Genomic DNA, 13,806 nt, shown 5'->3' with positions numbered 1-13,806 from the left:
TATTTACGGGACTGGAGATATGTGTCCACCTGTGTGTCATCCGTGTGACACATACCGGTGCTTGGGAATCAGTGTACAGTTAGCCCTGTTCCCAAGAGCCGGGTGCTGAGCGCTTGCCCTCATCATGGATCCCTGCCGGCGCTGCGATCAGCAGCAGCAGGGTCAATGATGAGAGTAGTAGTCTACTCCCGCCGTGTCCAACTGTAAAAATAGGAATAAAGTAAAAAAATCCTTATACTCACCTCTCCTAAGTGTCACCCGCTGTAATCTGTGCGAGCGCTCACGCTGAGGAGAATGACTTCTGCAGCGAGCGGGCCTCGGAGCTGCGCTCAGTGATTGACAGGGCACCTATGTGTCTATGTTCGCTTGTTTTCGTGTGTGTAAGCGCGCTTCTGTATGTCTGTGTGGTCTTCCGATGATTTATTATATTTGGGGAGAGAAATTTTAGGAGACAAAATGGGGAGATGTGTGAAGAAACGGTATGGTGAACTAGAATCATAGAATGGTAGAGTTGGAGGGACCTCCTGGGTCATCTGGTCCAACCCCCTGCTCAAAGCAGGATTCACTAAATCATCTCAGACAGATGTCTGTCCAGCCTCTGTTTGAAGACGTCCATTGAAGGGGAACTCACCACCTCTCGTGGCAGCCTGTTCCACTCATTAATCACCCTAACTGTCAAAAAGTTTTTTCTAATATCTAATCTGTGTCTCCTCCCATTTAGTTTCATCCCATTGCTTCTAGTCTTTCCTTGTGCAAATGAGAATAAAGATGATCCTTCTACAATGTGACAGCCCTTGACATATTTGTAGACAGCTATTAAGTCTCCTCTCAGTCTTCTTTTTTGCAAGCTAAACATTCCCAAATCCTGCAACCGTTCCTCATAGGACATAGTTTGAAGACCAGTCACCATTCTGGTCGCTCTTCTCTGAACTTGCTCCAGTTTGTCTATGTCTTTTTTAAAATGTGGTGCCCAAAACTGTACACAGTATTCCAGATGAGGTCTGACCAAAGAGGAGTAAAGACCGATAATGACTTCACGTGATCTAGACTGTATGCTTCTGTTAATACATCTCAGAATTGTATTTGCCTTTTTTGCTGCTGCATCACACTGTTGACTCATGTTCAGTCTATGATCTATTAGTATACCTAAGTCTTTTTCACATGTACTGTTGCTTAGCTCTATTCCTCCCATTCTGTATATGCTTTTTTCATTTTTATTGCCCAGATGTAGTACTTTGCATTTTTCCCTGTTAAAAACCATTCTGTTGTTTGCTGCCCACTGCTCCAGTTTATTTAGGTCTTTTTGAATCCTCTCTCTCTCTTCTCTAGTATTAGCTATCCCTCCTAGCTTTGTGTCATCAGCAAATTTAATCAGTTTACCCTCAATTCCTTCATCTAAATCATTGATAAAGATGTTGAACAATACAGGTCCCAGGACGGATCCCTGTGGTACCCCACTTGAGACATTCATCCAGCTGGATGTAAAGCCATTTACAACCACCCTTTGAGTCCGATCACTAAGCCAGTTATGAATCCACCTAACAGTTGCCTGGTCCATTGCATACTTGGTCATTTTTTCAATAAGGATGGTGTGAGATACTTTGTCAAATGCTTTGCTGAAGTCAAGATATACTATATCTACAGCATTTCCCTGATCCACCCAGTCAGTGATTCTATCATAGAAGGAAATTAAGTTAGTCTGACATGACTTGTTAGTTACAAACCCATGCTGACTCTGGTTAATCACTTCATTCTTATCCATGTACTTACATACATGTTGTTTAATAATTTGTTCAAAGATCTTTCCTGGTATAGAAGTCAGACTCACCGGCCTATAGTTCCCTGGGTCCACCTTCTTCCCCTTTTTGAAGATAGGAACAACATTTGCTCTTCTCCAGTCTTCTGGAACTTCTCCTGTTCTCCAAGAATTTTCAAAGATTATGGAGAGTGGTTCTAAAATTTCTTCTACGATCTCCTTCAGTACTCTGGGGTGTAATTCATCTGGACCTGGAGACTTGAACTCATTTATGTTAGCTAAATATTCCCTCACAATCTTTCTGTTTACAGATAACTTGGATTCTTCTATTCCTTGGAAAGGACAGTGAAGATCAGTTGATGTTACATTTTCTTTCTGAGAGAAAACAGATGCAAAATAGGAATTAAAAAGTTCGGCCTTCTCAACATCCTCTCTTACCATTTCTCCATTTTCATCCTGTAAAAATCCTATAGCATCTTTGACTTTTCTTTTACTTTTGACATACCCCCAAAATTCTTTTTTATTGCTTTTGACATATCTTGCAAGCCTTAATTCATTGTCAGCTTTAGCTAACCTGATACGTGCCCTACAGGATCTGCAGACTGCATTATAATCTTCTTTAGATATGCCTCCCTCTTTCCATTTAATAAACATTTCTTTCTTTCTTTTTAGCATGTGTTTAAGTTCTGTGTTCATCCATCCTGGTTTCCTTAAATGCTTCCCATTCTTCCTACTTTTCGGGATTGTTAACGATTGTGCTTTGAGAATCTCATTTTTAAAAATTTCCCATCCTTCCTGGACATTTTTGTCCTTAAGGACACCCAGCCATTGGATCCCTCCTATTCTCTTTCTGAGTCTCTTAAAATCTGCCTTTCTAAAATCTAACCTTGAAGTTTGAGTCTTCACATATCTTCCTCCTCTAGTTATCCAAAATTCTATAATAGCATGATCGCTGCCTCCTAGGGTCCCAGCCACCTTTACCTCCTCAACCATTTCCTCCCTGTTTATAAGGATTAGATCCAAAGTAGCAGATCCCCTTGTTTTCTCCCCTACCTTTTGGAAGATAAAGTTGTCAGCAAGAGAGGATAAGAATTTGCTTGACCTGTTAGTTTTACTTGAGAGAGATTCCCAACAAATGTCTGGATAGTTGAAATCTCCCATGACCACTACGTCATATTTTTTGGAGAACTTGGTCATTTGATACATAAAGAGTTCATCCATATCTTCAGCTTGCCCAGGTGGCCTGTAGTAAATGCCTACAATGGTGTCCTTTCCGTTGTTCTCTCCTTTTATTCTTACCCAAACAGTTTCCACAGAACTCCCAGTCTCTGATGCTTCAATCTCTGTGCAGATATACGCTTTTCTAACATACAATGCGACACCTCCTCCTCGTTTATCAAGTCTGTTTCTTGCAAATAAGTTGTATCCTTTTAGCCTTTTATTCCAATCATGTGTATCGTCCCACCAAGTTTCAGTGATTCCAATGACATCATATTTCTTTTCCTGCATTAGTAGTTCCAATTCTCCTTGTTTGTTGCCCATGCTTTGTGCATTTGTATAAAAACATTTTAGTTTGTGATTGGTTTCTCTTCCTCCCATATTTTTATTATTTAAATTGTTTTGTCTTTGTTCTTCCTTTCCACTTCCAGTAGCAGAGATCTCAATAGTATTTGTCAGCTGTATGGCTTTTTCTGGCCTTTTGCTTCCCTTCCCACATTGTTCTAGTTTAAAGCTCTCCTGATGAGTATAGCAAGGCGACTTCCAAATACATGTTTTCCAGTCTTCGTAAGGTGCACCCCATCTCTAGCAAGTAGTCCATCGTATAGGTAATTCATTCCGTGATCCAGAAATCCAAATCCTTGTTGACGGCACCATCGACGTAGACAGTTGTTCACCTGTAGAATCTTATTCCACCTCATTGTTCCATGGCCATCCACTGGGAGGATGGATGAGAAGACCACCTGCGCTCCCAATTCTTTCACTTTCTTGCCTAAGTCTTCAAAGTCACTGCAGATGGTTTCCAGGTCCTTTCTTGCGGTGTCATTTGTCCCCACATGTATTAGCAGGAATGGGTAGTGATCTGTAGGTCTGAAGAGTCTTGATATCCTGTCAGACACATCTTTTTAATTTTTGCTCCTGGAAGACAGCACATTTCTCTTGAGGTTATGTCTGGTCTGCAGATAGCGGCCTCTGTTCCTCTTAACAGTGAATCCCCCATGACCACCACTCTCCGTTTTTTCTTCACAACATTCTTCTTTCTCCATCTAGGAGGATTCTGAGGGCTTACAAGGTTATTAATTGCTGGCAAAGTCTTATCTTGCTGTATTTCTTCATGGTGCTCCTGTGAGAGAGCCTGGTACTGGTTCCTGAGCAGTATGGGTGCTGACTGCCTCTCAAACCTCCTGCTTCTGTGGGTCACATGCTTCCATTCCTCTGTTTCCTCAGGTGCAGTTCGAATTTCTTCTCTTTCTGAATCATGAAGAGATAATTCTGCTCTGTCTAAGAACTCTTCACCTTCCTTAATGATTTTCAAGGTAGTTAACCTCTCTTCTAGATTTCGCAACTTTTCCTCCAACAGGGAAACAAGCTTGCATTTCTGGCATGTGAAGTTTGGCTTTTCCAATGGCAAGTCTGTGAACATGTAGCAGGATATGCAGCTCACCAAATGGCTCCTGGACTCTTCCATGTTCTTACTGTTAATATTCTGAAAACAGTGAAAAAAGCTTAAAAAAAAAGCTTCAAAATGCGCGCGCCAGTAGGCGCGCGGTTTACCGATGTCGCGGAGACTCTTCACTTACCCCAAAATGCAGTGGGAATATGCAAATTATCTCCTCAGGACTCCTCCCCTGGTTTACCGATGTCCTCTTTTCAGCTCCAACAGCCAAAATCCAGTGTTCTTTGAGCTCGCGGAGACTCTTCACTTACCCCAAAATGCAGTGGGAATATGCAAATTATCTCCTCAGGACTCCTCCCCTGGTTTACCGATGTCCTCTTTTCAGCTCCAACAGCCAAAATCCAGTGTTCTTTGAGCTCGCGGAAACTCTTCAATTACCCCAAAATGCAGTGGGAATATGCAAATTATCTCCTCAGGACTCCTCCCCTGGTTTACCGATGTCCTCTTTTCAGCTCCAACAGCCAAAATCCAGTGTTCTTTGAGCTCGCGGAGACTCTTCACTTACCCCAAAATGCAGTGGGAATATGCAAATTATCTCCTCAGGACTCCTCCCCTGGTTTACCGATGTCCTCTTTTAGGCTCCAACAGCCAAAATCCAGTGTTCTTTGAGCTCGCGGAGACTCTTCACTTACCCCAAAATGCAGTGGGAATATGCAAATTATCTCCTCAGGACTCCTCCCCTGGTTTACCAATGTCCTCTTTTCAGCTCCAACAGCCAAAATCCAGTGTTCTTTGAGCTCGCGGAGACTCTTCACTTACCCCAAAATGCAGTGGGAATATGCAAATTATCTCCTCAGGACTCCTCCCCTGGTTTACCGATGTCCTCTTTTCAGCTCCAACAGCCAAAATCCAGTGTTCTTTGAGCTCGCGGAAACTCTTCAATTACCCCAAAATGCAGTGGGAATATGCAAGTTATCTCCTCAGGACTCCTCCCCTGGTTTACCGATGTCCTCTTTTCAGCTCCAACAGCCAAAATCCAGTGTTCTTTGAGCTCGCGGAGACTCTTCACTTACCCCAAAATGCAGTGGGAATATGCAAATTATCTCCTCAGGACTCCTCCCCTGGTTTACCGATGTCCTCTTTTCAGCTCCAACAGCCAAAATCCAGTGTTCTTTGAGCTCGCGGAAACTCTTCAATTACCCCAAAATGCAGTGGGAATATGCAAATTATCTCCTCAGGACTCCTCCCCTGGTTTACCGATGTCCTCTTTTCAGCTCCAACAGCCAAAATCCAGTGTTCTTTGAGCTCGCGGAGACTCTTCACTTACCCCAAAATGCAGTGGGAATATGCAAATTATCTCCTCAGGACTCCTCCCCTGGTTTACCGATGTCCTCTTTTAGGCTCCAACAGCCAAAATCCAGTGTTCTTTGAGCTCGCGGAGACTCTTCACTTACCCCAAAATGCAGTGGGAATATGCAAATTATCTCCTCAGGACTCCTCCCCTGGTTTACCGATGTCCTCTTTTCAGCTCCAACAGCCAAAATCCAGTGTTCTTTGAGCTCGCGGAGACTCTTCACTTACCCCAAAATGCAGTGGGAATATGCAAATTATCTCCTCAGGACTCCTCCCCTGGTTTACCGATGTCCTCTTTTCAGCTCCAACAGCCAAAATCCAGTGTTCTTTGAGCTCGCGGAAACTCTTCAATTACCCCAAAATGCAGTGGGAATATGCAAGTTATCTCCTCAGGACTCCTCCCCTGGTTTACCGATGTCCTCTTTTCAGCTCCAACAGCCAAAATCCAGTGTTCTTTGAGCTCGCGGAGACTCTTCACTTACCCCAAAATGCAGTGGGAATATGCAAATTATCTCCTCAGGACTCCTCCCCTGGTTTACCGATGTCCTCTTTTCAGCTCCAACAGCCAAAATCCAGTGTTCTTTGAGCTCGCGGAGACTCTTCACTTACCCCAAAATGCAGTGGGAATATGCAAATTATCTCCTCAGGACTCCTCCCCTGGTTTACCGATGTCCTCTTTTCAGCTCCAACAGCCAAAATCCAGTGTTCTTTGAGCTCGCGGAGACTCTTCACTTACCCCAAAATGCAGTGGGAATATGCAAATTATCTCCTCAGGACTCCTCCCCTGGTTTACCGATGTCCTCTTTTCAGCTCCAACAGCCAAAATCCAGTGTTCTTTGAGCTCGCGGAGACTCTTCACTTACCCCAAAATGCAGTGGGAATATGCAAATTATCTCCTCAGGACTCCTCCCCTGGTTTAGAGGAGAGGTGGGAATGAGTGCAGGAACAGAATGGGGAAGGGGGATGTATAAGGAAACAGTATGGAGAGTGGGAGAATAGTGTGAGGAGACAGTATGGAGGGAGAAAAGTGTGAGGTGACACAGCACAGAGACTAGGTAGTGAGGGGGAAGGTATACAGATGCGGCAGTATAGGGGAAACAGTGTGAGGGTGTGAGAGTGTGAAATGTGATAACAGCTGGAGAGCTCTAGGACCCTGTGACTTTTGCATGGCTGGGCTCAGAGGAGGGGCAGGGCTAGAAACTGTGTGTATTTTGAGAGCATCTGATGTGTGAGTCTAGACAGGAAGTCTGAGAGAAGGAGCTGCAAGAAGACACTGTCTTTACTCTCTTCTGTGTGGAGTTTGTTGACCCCTATCCCTGTTTAAGGACAAGTGCTGAGCTGGGGAAGCTGTGTGGCTCTGTGGAGTTTTGTGAAAGTCCATGCTGAGTGGATTATAGACTTTGTGCTTGGGGAGTCACTGTCGGGTGATGAAGAGGCTGAGCAATCCATCTCTGTTACTGAACACTGTATGGTGTACTGGATAACAGTGAGAGACTTCGGGAGGAAAGACGATTTCTGGTGCTATTTCCACTGAGAGGATATTGACAAGACTTTGTGAAGAGATCTTCCCAGACCTTAATCTGAGGCTACAGGACTTAAGTCCCCGGCGTGTGGGCTCAGCATCGGCCGACAAGACAAGGAATTTTTGCTGTTTTGTGAACTCTGCTTTTGTTCTGGCGTCAAAGTTTTCCGGGACTAGCTGCAGCCACCGCGATTCACAGGCCTGTGATAGACTGCATCCGAGGTTAACGGTACCATAACTTTAAGATATCCGGATATCCTAATAATAAGAGCAATTGATATAGTTTCATGCATTATTATTGTTTATAGTGGTAGGATTGTATGCAGTGTGCCATCTCAGGGGGTCCCCATATACCATCCTCACTAGTCTGACTCTGTTTTTAGGTAAAATTGTTCCAGATCTTTAGAATAATTTACATGAGCTGGAAACCTTGAGATTGGCACATTGATTTCAGCTCTTGCTGATTGTGTGTATCTAGTAGAGGTAGTGTCCCAGGCAGAACCTGAGACTGATTCATCCAATACTGAATTTTAGTCTAATCTCTGTTTTAGTAAAGAAAGTGCAGTTTATTTCTGTCTCTGTCTCAGTTTGTGACTCACTGGATCTCTCTCGGACCACCGGTCATTACATTTTTGGCGTAATCGGCAGGATCCAGTGCTTGTCATGGATGGAGACGAGGGAAGAAATGACTCTCCCGCACCAGCAGCCCCCCCGCTGGTAGCGGAACCCCTGGCAGCCGCGACGACTGTGGGAGGATATGTGCCGGTAGGAGCTTTACTCCAGCATATGCCAAAATGCGACGGGCGTAACATGCTGTTGCAGGATTGGGCTGAGAGGGTTCGGAGTGTGCTGCGGATGTGTAATCTGGCCCCCGCATTACGGGCAGAGTTGGCATTAAATGCATTAGAGGGCGACGCTAGGCAGATGGTGATGGTACGTCCAGAGTCAGAGAGGAGCACGTTAGAGAAAATCTTGGAGCTGTTAGAGGGGAGTTCAGGAGGCCGGGCTTGTGTGGCCCAGCTTCGTTCCTTGTTTTTCAATCATCCCCAAAGGGAATGTGAGACTTTGATGCAGTACTCGAACACTTTATAGGAAACGTTGAATGAGGTGCAGCGACTAGACCCAGGGGCCATGGGGGCATTCCGAGAGGTAGACCGCTTACTCCGGGATCAATTCATAATGGGGTTAGCCAATAGACTCCTTCGAGACAAACTGATGGAGATGTCCCGAGCTACCCCGGAATTATCCTTCTGGCAGATTTATCGGGCCGCGGTGGAAAGGGAGGAGTCTACTCTGGTGGCCGTGGGGGCAGTGGACAGTGCACAGCTGGAGGGAGGTTTTGCGCCAGTTTCAGGAGGGGGTGGACTGGTAAACGTTGTACAGGCTCTGCGTGCCGAACTGAAGGAGTTAAAGCTGGAGGTGTCTAAACTCAGAGCTGGGCCGGTCCCTACTCCTACGGAAGGACCACCCGCCCCGTCCTCTGGAATGGTGGTTCCACAGTCTGCCAGGTCGCCCCCCTCGAATGATCCAAGTTCTCGTCCATGAGGAGCAGTCACCTGCTGGAGGTGTGGGCGTCGGGGACACATCTCCCGGTACTGCCGGATGTCTGCAGCCCCGGAGCCTCCTTCACCGGCGTTAAACTCCCAGCCGCTGCCATGAGAGGGCGAGCAGCAGCGGCCCACCCCACACAAAGCCCTCGATGGGAAGAACAAGATTTGTTCGCATGCAGTCCAGTGCTGGAAGCAGAGTTTGAAGGGCGGAAGATGAGATGCTTGGTCGACACAGGATCTGAATGTACCATAATGCCCTTAGAGGTGTACGAAAGGCATTTCAGTCAACTCGTGGTTCCCGAGGACGGCCGAGTGATAAGGCTTACAGCCGCTAACAATGGCCAACTGTCGGTGAAGGGGATCGTGTGGATGCAACTGAAAATGTTTGGTCAAGAGCTGGGTCAGAAAGGGATAGTGCTGGTGGACCACCCTCCCAGAAGAGGGATGGAGGTGACGCTCGGAATGAACGTTCTGCGAGATTTAAATCATCAGATGTATGCCAGAGAGGGACCCAGGTACTGGGCAAGTGCTACCCACCATCGACCAACCCAGAGAATGTTACACCGTCTAGTGCTGAGTTGCGATCTCCTGAAGAGTGCGGTCCTTGTGGGTCGGGTGAGCCTGGTCCGAGTGCCATCGCGGACCACGATCTCGCTAGCGCCCCGGCATGAAGAACTCTTAATGTTACCGTGGGGGCTGCGCAGAGACTAAATGGGCTTGAAGTACTCATCGAGCCAGCCCCAGAGAAGTCCTCGTTCGCGAAGGCGCATGTGGCCCGGTCTCTGGCGATTGTGAAGAATGGACAGGTGCCAGTCAGATGTATCAACGTTTTAGATGAGGCTGTTACAACTCCTGCTGGGACCATTATGGCTGAATTGTTCGTGCCAGCAGGGAAGGTGCCTGATAAGACAGTGTTTGAACTTCGCTCAGATGAACAGTCTTCCTGGACATTTGCGGTTGAAGTGGGCCAGACCGAATCTCCTACCGAAGAATGGAATGGTCGTGTGATCATGGACCAGATGGGAGTGGATCGGGAGAAACTGACCCCCGTGCAATTGGAGCAGCTGGAGAGGGTCTTGTTGGAACATCAAGAGACCTTTTCGCGACATGCGGAGGATTTCGGTTGTTCCCGGACGATTGAGCATGAGATTCCCACAGGGGATACTCCTCCTATTAGGGAACGTTATCGTCAAATCCCCCCAACACTCTATCAAGAGGTGAAGCGCATGGTGGCCAGTATGCTTGACAACCAAGTGATCCGAGAAAGCCAGAGCCCCTGGGCGGCCCCCGTGGTCTTGGTGCGGAAGAAGGATGGGACCCTTCGGTTTTGTGTGGACTATCGCAAATTGAATGCTCACACGGTGAGGGACGCATATCCATTACCTCGCATAGAAGAGTCTCTGTCGGCATTGGGTCGGGCCAAATATTTCTCGACGTTGGATTTAGCAAGTGGCTATTGGCAGGTACCAATGGCCGAAAAAGACCGAGCCAAGACGGCGTTTGTCCTACCAATGGGGCTCTTTGAATTCAACCGGATGCCCTTCGGGCTCACTAATGCCCCGGGAACTTTTCAGCGCCTGATGGAACATTGCTTAGGTGACCTGAATTTTGAATCAGTCCTGATATACCTAGATGACATTGTGGTGTTCGGGGCCTCATTTGAAGACCATCTTGAGAAGTTACGTCAAGTTCTCCGACGGCTCAGTTGTTATGGCCTAAAAATAAAACCAAAGAAGTGCCAACTGTTACAGAGTCAGATTGAGTATCTAGGTCACATGGTGACTTCGGATGGGGTTCTGCCCGCGACCAGTAAGGTCATGGTTGTGCAGGAGTGGCCACCCCCCCGTACCCTGCGAGAGGTTCGGGCCTTCTTAGGTTTAGCGGGGTACTATCGGCGATTTGTACCTAAGTTTTCACAAGTAGTGAGTCCCCTGAATGAGCTCTTAAGAGGGACTGCACAAGGCCCCCAAAATCGCCCCATCCCATGGGGACCCCAGCAGCGAAAGGCATTTGAGGAGGTGAAGGCCGCCCTAACAAGTGCTCCGTTGTTAGCGTATGCCCGGTTCGATTCCCCTTTCCTGCTATATACTGATGGCAGTCTGCATGAGCTGGGGGCGGTACTAGCACAAGTGCAGGATGGTCAGGAGCGAGTAATCGCCTATGGCAGCAGGTCTTTGAGAGACACTGAACGCAACCCAGCTAACTACAGTTCGTTTCGCCTAGAGCTACTGGCCCTGGTGTGGGCGATGACGGAACGCTTTGCCGAGTATTTAACGGAAGCTGAGGTGCTGGTCATGACTGATAATAACCCTCTAGCTCACCTAGAAAACGCAAAGCTGGGAGCGTTGGAGCAGCGGTGGGTTGCTCGCCTTGCTAAGTTTAACTATCGAATTAAGTTTCGATCTGGGCGGGAAAACGGAAATGCGGATGCACTCTCAAGGGTGCCCCTTGGGTCCTCGGGGGAAAATGTTGATGACCAGTTGGAGGACACTGAAACCCCTGACTTGGGGCAGGTACCTATCTTCCGAAGTGTGGTACATTCAAGTGGGGTGGCGTCAGGGATGCCGTGTGTTCTGGGGAAAACACCTTCGGATTGGGCGAAGGACCAGAACGATTGCTCTGACATTGCACTAGTGCGCAGTTGAGTACAAAAAGGGGTCTGGCCGCGTGCAGAGGAAAAGGCCCAGCTGTCCGTGGAAGGAGTGAAACTACTGCGACAGTTGGATAAGTTGTGCGTGGAACAGGGCCTCTTGTACCGTAAGGTGTACCTGCCATCTGAGCTGCAGCACCGGTACCAGCTAGTAATTCCTATGGTGATGGGTCCGGTAGTCGCTCGCGAGGCGCATGTGAAGGGGACCCACTTTGGGAGTGAAAACACAATCCAGTGGCCGCAGCGAGTCCTCTATTGTCCTGAATTGGGGGAGATGGTGACAGAGGCGTGTCGGCAGTGTCGGGTCTGTGGTCTCAGTAAGAGCCCTGAGCAGCGGGCGCCCACGCAATCTATTAAGACTTCCGCTCCTTTAGAGCTGCTCATGATTGACTATGTCCTGATAGGATACTCAACGTCTGGGTATTCCTATTGCTTGGTAATGACAGACCACTTCACCAAGTATGCTGTAGCAGTGCCGACAAGAGATAAGACGGAGTCGGCGGCTGAAGCCGTGTGTCGATATTTCATTCAGGTGTTTGGGTGTCCGCAGAGAATACACTCAGATCAAGGGGCATGTTTTCAGGGGGCATTGATGAAGGAGCTGTACCAGCTGTATGGTGTCGCACAGTCGAGAACGACACCTTACCACCCCCAAGGTAACGGAGCTTGTGAGCGCTTTAATCGGACTCTGTTTCAGATGTTGAGGACGTTGGAGGGTAAACAACAGGTACGCTGGCCTGAGTATCTTCCCGAATTGATGTGGGCCTACAATAATAGAGTGCACAGCACTACTGGCTACTCACCACACATTTTGATGTTCGAGAGGCCAGAGCAGGACATTGAGGATTTGAGCATGCCAGATCCCTCCTCCAATCCCCCTCGGACCGCGTCAGAATGGGTTCGGGAACACCGGCGCCGATTGAGGGTGGTGTATCAGGTGGTGGGTGATCGACTCAGTCAGGTGACCCATAAGGACACGCGCCCTGTGCAAACCGAGCCTTTCTCCCCAGGGGATAGAGTGTTGGTGAGAATCAAACAATGGTTCGGAAAGCTGAGTGAACGGTGGGAGGCAACTCCGTACCTGGTAAAAAAACGACTGAGCCCTGAGACTCCAGTCTACGAGGTTGAACCAGTGGGGACAGGGGGACCATCCCGTAATCTTCATCGTAACATGCTACAACGGTGCTGGTTTAAAGATGCTGTCCCCGTTTCCCCGGAACCACCGGCTGTGTCCCGAGGGGTGGGCATCCCTAATACTCTCGAATTTGAGGGTGTCTGTCTCCACCCCTGCTTACTCGCCCCCTGCAACCGATCTGTCCCCGTGTGGAGAGAGTATTGAGAATGTGGTATGTCCTACAGAGAACGGGGACTCAGGTCAGTTACCTGATCCGTCTGGTGTGGCACAGGGCGCCACACCTCAGGAGGGAGCAGCCTCATTGGCTCCCGTTGAAGAGACATCTGCTCCCTTGGGAGCCGAGCCTGTTGGGGTGGGTCTCAGGAGAACTACTCGAGCTACGGCGGGTATACCACCACGACGCTATGCACAAGACGACTTTGAGTGGGGAGGTGTGTCGAGGACGCCAACCTCTAGTGGGGTGGCATGTGAGAGTGTGAAATGTGATAACAGCTGGAGAGCTCTAGGACCCTGTGACTTTTGCATGGCTGGGCTCAGAGGAGGGGCAGGGCTAGAAACTGTGTGTATTTTGAGAGCGTCTGATGTGTGAGTCTAGACAGGAAGTCTGAGAGAAGGAGCTGCAAGAAGATGCTGTCTTTACTCTCTTCTGTGTGGAGTTTGTTGACCCCTATCCCTGTTTAAGGACAAGTGCTGAGCTGGGGAAGCTGTGTGGCTCTGTGGAGTTTTGTGAAAGTCCATGCTGAGTGGATTATAGACTTTGTGCTTGGGGAGTCACTGTCGGGTGATGAAGAGGCTGAGCAATCCAGATCTGTTACTGAATGCTGTATGGTGTACTGGATAACAGTGAGAGACTTCGGGAGGAAAGACGATTTCTGGTGCTATTTCCACTGAGAGGATATTGACAAGACTTTGTGAAGAGATCTTCCCAGACCTTAATCTGAGGCTACAGGACTTAAGTTCCCGGCGTGTGGGCTCGGCATCGGCCGACAAGACAAGGAATTTTTGCTGTTTTGTGAACTCTGCTTTTGTTTTGGCGCCAAAGTTTTCCGGGACTAGCTGCAGCCACCGCGATTCACAGGCCTGTGATAGACTGCATCCGAGGTTAACGGTACCATAACTTTAAGATATCCGGATATCCTAATAATAAGAGCAATTGATATAGTTTCATGCATTATTATTGTTTATAGTGGTAGGATTGTATGCAGTGTGCCATCTCAGGGGGTCCC

Source organism: Phyllobates terribilis, unplaced genomic scaffold (assembly GCF_046119375.1).
Source record: "Phyllobates terribilis strain yellow unplaced genomic scaffold, ASM4611937v1 Scaffold_11__3_contigs__length_659146591, whole genome shotgun sequence".
Taxonomy (NCBI): domain Eukaryota; kingdom Metazoa; phylum Chordata; class Amphibia; order Anura; family Dendrobatidae; genus Phyllobates; species Phyllobates terribilis.
The sequence above is the reverse complement of the archived record's forward strand: the minus strand, read 5'-3'. Positions refer to the sequence as shown.